Consider the following 14,695-nt stretch of genomic DNA (forward strand, 5'->3'; position numbering starts at 1 on the left):
TGAGGGCGCAGAAACTCCGGTGTGAGGGCGCAGAAACTCCGGTGTGAGGACGCAGAAACTCCGGTGTGTGGACGCAGAAACTCCGGTGTGAGGGTGCAGAAACTCCGGTGTGAGGGTGCAAATACTCCGGTGTGAGCGTGCAGAAACTCCGGTGTGAGGGCGCAAATACTCCGGTGTGAGGGTGCAGAAACTCCGGTGTGAGGGCGCAAATACTCCGGTGTGAGGGCGCAAATACTCCGGTGTGAGGGCGCAAATACTCCGGTGTGAGGGCGCAAATACTCCGGTGTGAGGGTGCAAATACTCCGGTGTGAGGGTGCAGATGCTCGTATTTAATGGTGCAGATACTCCGGTGTAATGGTGCAGATATTCCGGTGTAAGGGTGCAAATACTCGGATTGCAGGGTGCAGATACTCGGATGCAGGGATTTGTTGCCGCGACTGAAATGCGGCTTAGAACTGTTGTTTTTATCCAAGGCAGCGCTGCAGGATCCTTTCATGATCTCTCACAAATCAACTGAAACCCATCGGAATGTGAATACAATTTTGCGTTTCCAAAATAAAAGGGAGTGACATTTATTGTGGAAACAGTCTGGTGTCGCTCACTGCAGAAATATCCATGTCAGAGTGAAGCGGCTCTCCTGCAACCTTCGGACCTTGTCTGTGAAGAAGAATTCAGATTTCCGCGAAGCCAATCACAGGTGAAATGGTGGAAGATCGGCCGTGCTCAGCTGGCCATCGAAAGCGGGCATTTGTTTTGCAGCCAAAACAAACATCAGAACCAGGAAATGCGAGACCATGAAGATAAAAGTTTCCCCACCGTCCCTGGGTGGGATCGAACCACCAACCTTTCAGTTAACAGCCGAACGCGCTAACCGATTGCGCCACAGAAACAGCACACATTTGCTGTTGAACTCCTGATTCAATTAACTAAAAATTCAGGTTGCAGCGATCAAAATAAATTCTCTCCACTATCAGTTTACTTTTCCAAAATAAAGTGTGTGAAGTTTGCACGAGTGAAAATCCGTGCTCTATTATTCCTGAACATTAAACTCACCTTGCCATTAAACACCTGTGTGTTGGAAGACTCAGTCCCCTCGTGGTCGAGAGGATTGATGTCTCGAGCTGTGATTCGCCATTCTCTATTCCAGTAATATTCAGGTTTGCTGAAAATGAGATGAGATGAAATGAGCAGGTCCGACGAGCAGGTCTGTGACACGACTCGGTGTTTACAAAGATGTCTCTTGCACTTACAGTGAAGCGGACGGCAGTTTTCACTCTTAAACCAGTAACCATGATGTTCAGAAAAAGTGTGGCCGAGACATACTCGATTTCAGCGCGCTGACACTGGGTCAGAGTAAAGTTCAGTTCATGCGATTGCCGAGTGGCGAGAAGGTGGATTTGGAACTCCTGTGCGGCTGCACTGCGAGTTGTCCAGATCTGCTTGGAGCGATATTCACTTCAATTCATCACTGACAGGGACAATTTGATTCCAAGATTCTTTTTCTCTGCTGCTTGGTGAGATTTCAAAATTTGTAAACGACCCATACCGACCCCAAACTCGTCACTTACACTCTGACAGATGTAACGCGGTCACACTCTTCACTTCAGTGAGATGAAAGCCGGGAGCGATTTCACCGTCGAATGCAATGGCGGACAAAACTCATTCCAAGAAAGTGCAGGTCATTGAGGTGCCTTTAAATTCCTGATTGTTTGCATTGAACGTCTTCCCAAAGCGTTTAAGATTCACGTGGAGCGATTTGGGGACTTATTTTCCATCTTTGCAAAAGTTTCAACCGCAGGTCAAAATCAAAAGTCGAGGGCGGAATGAGACGCCTTCCTGAAATTTGAGAGCCAGGGAAGCAGACTTTAGAGCAAGGTTCTGTTTATTGAGAAAAAGCAGATACAATATTCATCCCGGAACGATCCAGAATCTGATCAGCTCGAAAAGTAACGGTTACCCCGTGATTTGAACACGCAGCCTTCTGGTGACGCAATAAGTCATGAAGATTGAAGCAGGAAGTTGAAAAGTGGGAATTGATCGATTCAGTGAGTGGGCAAAACTGCGGCAAATATAGTTCAATGTGGGGGAGAGCGAGGTCATCCAATTTAAATCTAAGAAAGATAAATCAGAATGTTTTCTAAATGGTGAGAAACTAGGAACTGTGGAGGAGCAGAGAGATTTAGGAGTCCAAGTACAGAAAGAGCTACCAACTAGCGTTCAGGTACAGAAATTAATTAAAATGTCTAATGGACCGTCAGTACGGCCGGTTAACTCAGTTGCTTAAAGTATGTTGTAACGCCTTAATCACGGATTCGATTCTTATAATTTACTTTATTTATTTCGGCTTTTTATAACTTTTAAAATCGAAGCTTTACAAAAAAATATATAAAGACAGATTCGAGGGGACAGTTTTTTGAATAATATCCATTGTCACTTTGCCCCTGGACCGGAGAAACACGTCTTTCTTTTTATTCGGGATTTTTTGGCAACTGACCCTGTGACGCAATGGCGAGTGTGTTGGACTTCCACTTGTTTTGTTTGATAAGCCATTCAAAGGTTGTGGATTCGAGTTGCAACGGCGTTGGATTTTAGTTCGGGAGCTGGGAAGTGAAATTTTACAGCAAAACCGCAACAGGATCATTAATGTCCGTCAAGGATGTGAAACTGTCCCCGACACTTGATCTTACACAAGTGGCTCCAGTCCCAGCCGAATTCATGATTCTTAAACCACTCTGAGCTGGATTGGCGAAACTCTCTCAAGAAGGAGACTCAACATCTGCTCAGACCGAAAGTCAATCTGCTCGACTTCCGTCTCTTCAGACTGCATGTTCCTTCAGACAGGTTTCCAACTGGACACATGCATCCTGCTGCCGTGGCAGCATTGGTGCTTCAGGGGTAGAATTCTTGCCTGCAGTAATTCTATTCCTGTAAAACTAGCTCCTGAAGTGTAGGATGGAAAGTATCCTGGCTGAGCGGCCTCTGGCTCTGGTTAAAAGCTCCAGTTAAATCCCACGATTTGTTGATGTGTCAAAGTCATAGTTTGTGTCTCTAAAACCGCAGCCTCCCTCCTGTAAACAAGTAATACGAAACATCTCATCTGCGCTTACAACCGCGTCGTCCGGAGGAACCACATGGCAATTCAGATAATTAAATGAATTTTGGAACACATCAATTGTACATTCAACTCCGGTCGAAATGTTCACAAGGAAAAGGATTGTTTGATCTTGCTGAGATTCGAATTAAAAACCCCGGTATTTCCTGAGCCTGTAACTCAAATAAGGACCGATTGCGCCGCTGGAGCCCGGTCACTCTGATCACATGACCCACTCTGCTGGAAAGAATCTGAAGGTGAGATTTCCTTACCTGTGGAAACGTGTCCTGTCCCCGTGATGAAACTAATATCTGCACTTTCACTTTCAGCTTCTTTCACATCCTTTGCTCCATCGCACGACAATCGGGTTTTCTTTGAACAAGTCAAAATGGATATTTGCAGAAATTCTGTCAGTGGAAAATTCGAATCGAGAAACGCCCCAAACATTGAAACCAGCGATTTAAACCACCAGCTCACACTTCCACAAAACAAGGCCTGTCTTTAAAGGTCCGTTTAATGATGAAATAAATTAAATTAATTGAAGCTAATTGACCGCATTTGCCTCGTGCTGGGGTTCTTCGCCTTGGAGCAGGGAAGGTTCAGAGGAGATTTGATAGAAGTGTTCAAAGTCATGACGGGTTCAGATAAAGTAAATAAAGAGAAACTGCTCCCGTTGGCGGAATGGTCGAGAACTTGAGGGCACAGATTTACGGTGGTTGACAAAAGAACCAAAGGCGATATAAGGAAAAACGTTTTAAATCAGCGAGTAGTTATAATCTGGAATGCATCGCCTGAAAGGGTGGTGGAAACAGATTGAATCGTGACTCTCTAAAAGGAATTGGATAAGTATTTGAAGGAAAAATATTAGCGGGTCTACAGGGAAAGAACGGGGGAATGGGACGAACTGGATTGCTCTTAAAGAGAGCCGGGGAAGGCTCAATGGGCCGAATGGCCTCCTTCTGTGCAGTAACGATTCTATGAATGTATGATTCCATCTCGCTCAAGCTTCATTTCAAATTCTGCTAACTTGATAATCAAGCTTTTTTTCTATACTTAGATCTCTCTATCTCTCCCTGTCTCTGTTCCTCTCTGTTTTCCCCTGATGGACTTCTCAGGCTTCGTTGAACGGCCAAAGCTCATCGAACCTGCGACACCAGCAGAGAACGGTAAAGATCGAAAGACTGAGACGGTCGGAAAAGTAAAGGACCAACCCAGATGATGAATTCGTAGCCAATGCCCACATATTGATGTCTCTTCGTCCTCATAGTGAAAACATCAGTACTTTTAGCCCAGTATAAAAACAAAGTCTTTTATTTATAAAGCGCTTTTCACGACCTCAAGACCTCCCAAAGCGCTTCACAGCCAATGAAGTATTTTAGAAGTGTAGTCACTGTTATACTTGTGGGAGAGTGGATAATCTGCGGATGCCGAGACAGACAACAATGTCGCTTTAGAGCAATTAATTCTGCAAAGTCTCACTTGATAATACAACTCGCACATTCGAAACGAATGTGGTAAAGAGAGGCTAATATTGTTGATATGAAATAGTTAATGTACGTCTTCACATTGCCGTACATCGGAATAGAAAAAGTGATAGGATGGACAGAATGGTGGCCGATCGGCTGTGGGTGGCACAGAATTCTGCATTGGTTTCACCACTCTGTTATCAGTGGCTCGTTGGTCTTCGGGTATGATTCTCGCTTTGGGGATTTGCTGATTGTTATGTGAGAGATCCCGGATGAGCCCTGCGGTGTTACCATTTTTAGTTCAAAATCACTAATTGGCTTCTCACGTCTTGTCAGCGGTGCAGTCGGCAGGATTGTCTTAATTCCAGTGCATGGAGGACAGAATGCAGAGGTTCTGTCGACGACAACACACATGGAGAAAGGAAAATGTCACAAGATGGTGTTCAGATTGAAGCTGAATGTCAACGGATCCCAATTCACGTGAACTCATGAATGGAGAATGAAAAATACTCCTCTATTAGGCAGTGATCGAACCTGGGCCTCCCGAGCAGAAATTAAGAATTTTATTACTGAAATAACAAAGTCCGCACAGCAGCCGGCGGCAGGCGCTCGCTTCGAAACCTGTCTAAAAGAACATACAGTCTCAGAGTTCTCCTGTCAGAACCTTCTTCATTCTCTTCTGCAGCCGTGTCGGATTTGTCGCTTGCAACTGCGATGACCCAATGATTAAGGCGTTAGACTTGCAATGTGATTTTCCTCCCCAGCTTCGACGCAACACACGTGAAGAATGGAAAATGTCTCGAAATGGTGCGCAGTTTGAAGCTGAGGGCGAATGTCGCACAATTCACGCGATCGTATGAATGGAGAATGAAAATAATCCGAAACGAACCGGAAATCGAACCCCGGTTTCTCACGTGATAAATGAGAATTCTATCACCGAGACAGCAAAGTCAGCACATTAACAAGCTGTAAGTTTCCAGTTGGAAACCTGTCTGAGAGAACAAAGTGTCACAGATCTCGTGTGATAACCCTACGCATTCTGATTTATAGCTGTGCATCATCGATGTTTGAAGCTGCGATGGCCGAGTGGTTAAGGCGTTGGACTTGAAATCCAATGGGGTTTCCCTGCACAGGTTCGAATCTTGTTCGCAGCGCTACTTTTTAAAATTTGTTCAGTATTCAAATTAATCTGAACTTGAACGAACGGACCTTGTTCGCTCCCTCAGAGAGGTGCTCCATCGCCAACGACGCTTTTAACTCGGAGCCCAATGATCTCTTGCAAAATTGCAAGACACGTGAAGGAATCTCTCCCAAGCTCCATTCTAAATTCTGCTCGTTCGCAGAACTTGACATTTATACAATTTATTTCTGTGTTTTAATCTCTCCCTGTCTCTGTCTCTTGACTTTGCCTGTTTTCTCCTGATGGACTTCTCAGGCATCGTGAACAGCGAAGAATGATGGAACCTGCAACACCAGCAGAGAAGGGTAAAGATGGAAAGACTGAGACGGTAGGAAAAGAAAAGGTGCAACCCAGCTGATGAATTCGCAATTAATGTCCACACGTTTATGTTTCTTCCCCTCACAATGAAAAAATCAGCAATTTGAGTACAGTACACTTATGGTAGAGTGTATAATATGCGGATGTTGAGACCGACAATCGAACCTTTGCCGTGGTGATGAAAGCGCCGAATCCTAAACACTAAACCCCAAGGAAACGCTGAAAATTCGTTGCTGCGAACAAGCAGAGCAACGCGGCCTTTCCTACTTGGCCCTTTGTAATTCAGGTCATTTTCCTGCCAGACAAACTGCTCGCACAAAATGGCATTTTCTGTTTGAAATAATATCGCGACAGAGGTGATGTTCAGGCAATGACATCACCAAGTGCAAGTAGGCATGTACATGAAATGGAAAGTGAGGTAAAATACGACCACAAGCTGCTGATGGACATGTTTCCGTTTCCAAAATTAACGCACCGAATGCAGCTCCTGGGAAAGCTGCAAGGTCACGCAGGTCCATCGTGAATCATTTGAAGCAACTGACAGTTTAAAGTGGCATCTCCTGCTGCTTCTGTGGGGAGTGAGAGAGAGGCACAGTCGGTATTTGCGTGCAGTTTGATTTTGCACAGAACTGGACAGAGAAACAGCAAATATACCGGGGCTGTGAGATGTTCTATATTATTCATATTTAGCCACTGGAATATCCGCAGTCAGAAGCTGAAAAGAAGGAGAGATAAGAGGCCTGAGAATAAACACAGAGCTGAATGAATTATGAAAGAGCGAAAGAAAAAATAATGTCATCAGTTCCACTTTGTCTCGTGCGCAATCTTGGGAGCTCCCCAATGGCCTGGTGGTGAGAATTCGGTCCTCTCACCGCCGCGAGGTTCGATTCCCAGTTATGGAATTAACTTTAAAAAGAGTTATGAACTTATTAAATTAATTACATGAAGCTAATTGAATCCTGTTCGTAGTTGAATCCCTGTTTTAATCACCATGAATCAATCGATAACTTTCTATTCCAGACTGAAGGCGATGTTGACGTGGTTACCGAGAGACGGTCAAAACTTTAATAAGATTTTTATGCTTTGAATGTGATGAACTTTTTTCATTTTATAGACTGCATCTTAAGAGTGGGATTAAAAACGCAGTGGAGTCGTTGTTAAATTTAACATTAACTGGCAATTGTCGCTGTTTATCACAGGAGCGCCCGAACTGGTTCTCCAATCAAGATGAAAGGAACGCAACGAGGAACATCTGATACAACACGAAAGGCATCGGGCTATGACAAAAATCCCCACCGTTTTGCTTTTCCAAAATAAAGGTGTGAAATTTATTCTCTGAACATAGAAACAGACTGGTCTCGCTCACTACAGAAATCTCCATGTCACAGCGAACCAGCTCTCCTGCTGCGAATGCGGCCTCCCTTCGGGCCTTTCGGGGGCTTGTCTGTCAAGGAGAATTGTAATTACCGTGAAGCCAATGTTCCATTCCTTTATATGATTCATGTGCCTGATTTCCGACCGCAGGGTAAATGGTGGAATATCATCCCTGCTCAGCTGGCAATGATTCCGGTACATTTTCTTGATTCCAAAACATGCGTTGAAACCCTGGAACTTTGAGGCGATGAATCCTGAGGATAAAATAAGGGCTCGAACCATCAAACTTTTACGCTAATGGATAACACCGCCGAGAACAGGTGAAGAGATCACCTGCTAAACCAATAATTCACTGGGCTAAACCTTGAGTTTGTTGCGACCAATATAACAACTGTCTGCAGTCAGTCAAAAATGAATAGTTGAAACTTGCAGGAGTGAAAATCCAACAAGCCGGTCTTCACTCTTAAACCAGCAACTATGAAGAAAAACACGCCGCACAAATACTCGATTTCAGTGCGGTGACACTGGGCCAGAGTAAAGCTCAGTTAATATGATTGCCGAGTGGCTGGAGGGTGGATTTGGGACTCCTGACCGATTGCACCACGCATTTTCCAGATCTGCTTGGATCACCAATCCCTTCACTTCATCACTTACAGGGACAATTCGATTCTCGGTTTCTTTTCCATGACGATTGATGAAATTTTACAAATGGGAAGCGATCAATATCAAAGTTAAACACGCGACCGACATGCTCACAGATACAAAGCGGCCACACTCTGCTTCAGTGAGATGAACGTCAAGGGCGATTTCATGGTCGAATGTAATGGCGAACACAATTCATTCAACGAAAGTTCAGGTCGTTGAGATGCCTGTAAAGTCCTGATTGTTTCCATTCAACTTCTTCCCAAAGCGTTTGAGATTCATGTGGGACGATTTGGGGACGTTATTTCCTTTTATGCAAAAGTTTCAACTGCAGTTCAAGATCACAATTCCTGGGACCACAGTTGTTCACAATTTATCGGTGCTGGGACCACTGTTCACAATTTATCGGTGCTGGGACCACTGCTGTTCACAATTTATCGGTGCTGGGACCACTGTGCACAATTTATCGGTGCTGGGACCACTGCTGTTCACAATTTATCGGTGCTGGGACCACTGTTGTTCAAAATTTACATTCATGATTTGGACACGGGAATCGGAAGTACAATTTCAAAATTTAGGGAGGACACCTAATTGCGAGCTGTAGTTAATACAAAGGAAAAATGCGAAAAATAAAGGAAGTCATTAGTAAAATTGCAGAATGGGCGTGTAAATGGCAAATTAATTACAATATTTGTTGTGTATTCCCTTGCCTTTTTGCCCCCCCACCCCCGACTAAATGCATTACCTCACACTTCTACAGATTGAATTGCATTTGTCACTTTTCCATCCACCTGTCCGTTCTATGGATATCTTCCTGCAGTCTACAGCTTTCCTCCTCACTATCAACCACAGGACCAATTTTTGTATCATCTGCAAATTTCTTAATCATGCCCCCTACATTTAAGTCCAAATCAATGATCTGTACCACGAAAAGCAGGGACCGAGTACGAAGCCGCATGGAACCCCACTCGAAACAGCCTTCCAGTCACAAAAGCACCCGTCGATCACAACCGCTTGCTTCCTGCCACTCAGCCAATTTTGGATTCAACTTGCCAATGTCCCTTGGATCCAATGGGCTTTTACATTTTTGACCAATCTGCCATGCAGGACTTTGTCAAAAGCCTCGCTAAAATCCATGTAGACTACATCAATCGCGCTACCCTCATCGATCCTCCTTGATACCTCCTCAAATAATTCAATTCAAACGACCTTCCCTTTACAAATCCACACTGACTGTCCTTGATTAATCCGTGCCTTTCTAAATGACGATTCATACTTTCCGTCAGAATTGTGCTCAATAATTTACCCACCATCGAGTTTCGGCTGACTGGCCTGTATTTACTCGATCTATCCCTTTCTCCCTTTTTAAACAATGGTACAACGTTAGCAATCCTCAAATCCTCCAGCACGACACCTTTTGCCAGGGTGGATTGGAAAATGATGGTCAGAGCCTCCACTATTTCCTTCCTTGCTTCTGTTAACATCCTGGGATATATTTCATCTGGGCCTGGAGATTCAGGTGGAGCGATTTGAGGACTTATTTTTACTATTTGCAAACGTTTGTACCGCAGGCCAAGATCACAAGTCGAGGTCCAAATTTGGACGAGTTCCGACTTTGAACCTCAAATCGTGAATTATGCCCCCACCACAACGAGCCCAGAAACAAGAACGTGTCCTTAAATTATCGTGTGGCAGGCACATTCTATGAGAGGTCTGTCTGGACAATGAAAGGGCGTTTTTGAACAGTCATCTTGTTATCCGTTTCCTCCTGAAACCTGAAAAAAGACAAACACCACAGTGTTACTTTGTCGCTTAATTCCACAAATTAGGTAAAATAATAAGCTGCACAAGGCACTGCTGGGAGTTGAACCCAGGATTTCCTGTTTACTGGACAGATGCTTTAACCAGCTAAGCCACAGCGCCAATTGATGATTCAGTAGCCCCACCTCCTCACTAATATCTATCAGCGACACTTCACTATTGGGGGCTCAGGCCGTTTCATCTCTGTCCATTCAGCTTGTCCGTTCACCTGTGCATTCCGACACTGACTGGATTTCTCGCTGTGTTTATCTTTGTGTATCCATCAGTGCGTTGATACACGGATGATTATGTGTGATTGTATTTGTTACATTAAATAAATTAGGGCTTCAGACAATTCTCGCTCTGACATTGGAGAACTATTGAGCCGAACTTTACAGCGAAGTGTTGTTTATTTTGGTGCTGAACCTAAAACATCGTCAGAGAAGCAAATAGGGAAAAAGGAGAAAAACTTGTGAGGGAAAATGGGGACAACTCTCAACGTTTTTACAAGTATATTAAGAGAAAGAAGGGAGGCTTAGAGTAACTTGGGCCGCTTAAAAACAGATGGAGGTGATATTGTAATTGAAAATCAGGAAATGGCATTTGCTCAATTTTTACTTTGCACAGTTGTCACAGAAATGGATGAGGCTAACACAGCAGAGACACGAGGAAAACTGTTAATAAATCACGGGGATTCGTATAAGTAAAATAACGGCAATGGAGAAAATAATTAGGCTAAAGGTAGACAAATCTCCAGGACCTGATGTTTACCATCCCAGGGATTAAAAGGAACAGGTGAGGAAATTGTGCATGCTTTAGTCATGATCGATCAAAACTCTCTTGATTCGGGAATTGTTATTTATCGAAGAGCATCTGGATTGGAGGCTTCTGTTTGAGAAAGATCTCGAAGAGATAATTGAGAGACCGAAAATGAAGCTGTTTGGCAGGAGCGCTGATGCTGTCGGTTTTGCGCTGCTCTCGTGTTGCACAATTATTAAGCGTGCGTTACTTATTTATAGCAGTGTGGGCTCCAGAAATGACCAGGTTGTGAGTTCGAGCGTCTTCTAAAACAATCAAACCTTTTACTCCGAACACTTTGACTGGAGTTCAAGGTACAACTGGTATGTTCCATAACGCATCTGCTTCTTAGTGTTCCCATGGGAGCTCTTGGGTTCCTCCGGCCTGCCGTCTTGCAATAGGAGGTGCCAGTTTACTTGTTCATAGTGGGAGAGGGGGCTTTTAGCGGCAGCTCATATGGCAAAGGGGCCGTTACGAGATATTTAAATCTAAAGAACCAAACAAGCAATTCTTCTTTTCGTTAAGCCGATATTCATCGGTTGGAAGTGTCGTTTGGGGAAAATTTGGAAGGGAAATATTCTGCCTGGTGTCACTGTGTAACGGAAGAAATTATTCAGCTTACAGATGTTACTACGCTGAAAGGTCGAGAGGCATTTTCCAGCTCCCGTGTGGGACAAGTTCAGCTTTTGAGCCGCTGGGTAAAGTGTGATTTTAATTGCTGCTAACGAATGACAAGACATTTGGCACAAACAAGAAGAATTATAAACTCACGAGTTCACTGCCCATGTTTCTTACATCATGTTCAACAGGAACAAGCATTCTCCTCAACACGTTACTGAGAATTTTATCAAACGGACCTCACCCTTGCTCGACGGCTGCAGGGATAATTCAGAGACCTCCCATGAATACGTACGATGGGAGCTTATGTAGTATCGAGCCTGGGTAGCTCAGTCGGTAGAGTATCAGACTAAAGTGGGTAGTGAGATGATGGTTCAGCGTTAAACTCCCTATCCAGGCTCCAAATTGCTGAACAGCTGGCAAGCTGTGTCTTTGCAGCGGGACCTGCGATGTGTTGTCAAAGCTTCGGTATTATCTTGTATCCCAGGGATGGGCAGTAATGCGCTGTCTGAGGCGGTTCCCGATCAGGAATTCAACTTTTACAAAATACTTTACTGTATTAGTTCACTGTATTAACTTGTCAAAACTGATTAAACACTGTAAAAAAGACGAATATTTGTTCAAATCGCCATTAATCAACCAGTAACTTTCTGTTTCCGGCTGAAAGAAATGCTAACTTTTTTTATGCGCTCTTTCACCAGGCCGAAATTAGGGAGTTCAGAGGGGAAGTGAAAAAGGAAATGAGAGGCACAGAGAAATATGACTATAGACTGACGGCCAGCATAAAAGGGAATCCAAAAGTTTTCGACAGGCATGTAAACATTCAACGGGTTGTAAGGGGAGGGGAGAGGCCGATTAGCCCGATAAAGGAGATCTACTCATGGAGGCAGAGGGGATGGCCCAGGTACCAAATGAGTACTTTGCATCTGTTTTTACCAAGAAGATGCTGCCAGAATCTCAGCAAAAGAAGGTATAGTTAAGATACTGGATGGTCTAAAAATTGAAAAAGCAGAGGCACTTGAACGGCTGGCTGTACTTAAAGTGGATAAACCACCAGGTCCGGATGGGATGCATGCTCGGTTGCTGAGGGAAGTAAAGGTGGAAATTGCGGAGTTACTGGCCATAATCAACAAACATCCTTAGATATGTGGGTGGTGCCAGAGGACTGGAGAATTGCAAAGGTTACACCCTTGCCCAAAAAAGGGTGTACGATTAAATCCAGCAACTATAGGCCAGTCAGTTTAACCTCAGTGGTGGGGAAACGTTTCGAAACGATAACCCGGGATAGAATTAACAGTCACCTGGACGAGGGTGGATTGATTAGGGAAAGGCAGCACGGATTTGTTAAAGTCAAATCGTGGTTAACTAACCTGTAAGAGTTTTTTGATGAGGTAACAGAGAGGATAGATGAGGGCAATTCAGTTGATGTGGTGTATGTGGACTTTCAAAAGGCGTTTGATAAAGTGCCGTATGGTAGGCTTATCATCAAGATTGCGGCCCATGGAATAAAGGGGGCAGTAACAACATGAATGCAGAATTGACTAAGAGCAGGAAACAGAGATTACTGGTGAACGGTTGTTTTTCGAACTGGCGAGAGGTGTACAGTGGCGTTCCCCAGGGATCAGTGCTCGGACCACTGCTTTTCTTGATATATATTAATGACTTGGACTTGAGTGCACAGATCACAATTTAAAATTTGCAGGTGAAACAAACCTTGGAATGGTTGTAAACAGTGATAAGAATAGTGATAGTCTTCAAAGGATATCGGTAGGCTGGTGGCATGGGCGGCGACGTGGCAGATGAAATTTAATGCAGAAAAATGAGAAGTCATACATTTCGGTTGGAAGAACGAGGAGAGGCAATATAAACTCCAGGGTACAAATGTAAAAGCGGTACAGGAACAAAGAGGGGTTTATGTTTACAAATCGTTGAATGTGGCAGGGCAGATTGAGAAAGCGGTTAAAAAGCATACGGGATCCTGGGCTTTATAAATAGATGTATAGAGTACAAATGTATAGCTGTCATGATGAAACTTTATAACACACTGGTTTGAACACAACTGAATTATTGTGTCCGGTTCTGGACATGGCACTTCAGGAAAGATGTGAAGGCTTTGGAGGGGGTGCAGATAAAAAATACCAGCATAATTCCATGGATGAGGGACATTAGTTACGTGTATAGGCAAGAGAATCTGAGGTTGTTCTCCTTGAAACAGAGACGGTTTTGTAGAGATTTGATAGAGGTATTCAAAATCACGAAGTGTCTGGACAGAGGAGATGGAGAGAAACTGTACCTATTGGCGGAAGGATCAAGAACCAGAGGACATAGATTGAAGGTGATTGTCAAAATAACCAAACGTGACATGAGGAAAAACTTTTTTACACAGCGAGAGGTTCGGATCTGGACTGCCCGAGGGTACGATGGAGGCAGATTCAATCATGGCCTTCAAAGGGGAACTGGATAAGTACTTGAAAGGAAAAATAATGCAGGGCTTTGTGGATTGGTTCTAGCTGGATTGCACTTGCAGAGAGCGAGCACGGACTCGTTGGCGCGAATGGTCTCTTTCCGTGCTGTAACATTTCTATGATTCAATTCTATGTTTCGGATGCAATGCAAAGGGAACAGAGCGTGCCACAAATCGACACGACTCTCAGTATCCTCCCAAGCAATGCAGTTTAAGAGCAGCTAATTCTGAAACGTCTTACTTGATAACTCAAGTCGAGGACTCGAAAGGAATTTGGTAAAGGGAGACTAATATTGGTGAATGGAAATAGTTGTAGCACAACTTGATATTGCTGTGCACCCGAATAGAAAACGAGATTGGATGGATCGAAATGGTCTGAAAGGATGGCCGATCGGCTGTGAGACGCAACGAACATTTACACTGGCTTCACAACTAAACTAACAGCGGCTCGTTGGTCTAGGGGTATGATTCTCGCTTAGGGCGTTTCATTGAGTAATATGCGAGAGGTCCCTGGTTCAAGTCCCGGACGAGCCCTCATGTGTTGCTTCTTTTCGTGAAAAGTTACCAATTGGCTTCTCACATCTTTTCAGTTTTGTTGTTGGGAGAACTGAATTGTGGCCAGAGGATGTTTGAGCTCCAGTGGACTGAATGCCGAAGTTTCGTCGGCGCAACACACATGAAGCAAATAAAATGTCTCAAGATGATGAGGAGATTGAAACTGAATTTGGATTTTTCCCAATTCAGGCGGATATTAGATGACGGGATAGAAAGGCACATTTCCAAGTTTGCCGATGTCACCAAGATGGGCAGCATTGTAAGCAGTGCAGATGAAAGCATAAAATTACAGAGAGGCATTAATATAATAAATGAATGGGCAAAATTGTGGCAAATGGTTCTGAATTTCGTCAAGTGTGAGGTCATCTAATTTCGACCTAAAAGGATAA

The 14,695-nt window shown here is 44.0% G+C and overlaps 3 non-coding genes across 3 annotated transcripts; 1 reads left to right on the forward strand and 2 right to left on the reverse strand.

Annotated features, from left to right (window-relative positions):
* Window positions 1–816: 816 nt before the first annotated feature.
* On the reverse strand, window positions 817–890 carry trnan-guu (transfer RNA asparagine (anticodon GUU)). The gene has a single exon. It is a non-coding gene; the product is annotated as a tRNA-Asn (tRNA).
* Window positions 891–5,629: 4,739 nt separating this feature from the next.
* Window positions 5,630–5,711, forward strand: trnas-uga (transfer RNA serine (anticodon UGA)). The gene has a single exon. It is a non-coding gene; the product is annotated as a tRNA-Ser (tRNA).
* Window positions 5,712–9,920: 4,209 nt separating this feature from the next.
* On the reverse strand, window positions 9,921–9,994 carry trnat-agu (transfer RNA threonine (anticodon AGU)). The gene has a single exon. It is a non-coding gene; the product is annotated as a tRNA-Thr (tRNA).
* Between the last annotated feature and the right edge of the window lie 4,701 nt (window positions 9,995–14,695).

Source organism: Heptranchias perlo, chromosome 20 (genome assembly GCF_035084215.1).
Source record: "Heptranchias perlo isolate sHepPer1 chromosome 20, sHepPer1.hap1, whole genome shotgun sequence".
Classification (NCBI taxonomy): domain Eukaryota; kingdom Metazoa; phylum Chordata; class Chondrichthyes; order Hexanchiformes; family Hexanchidae; genus Heptranchias; species Heptranchias perlo.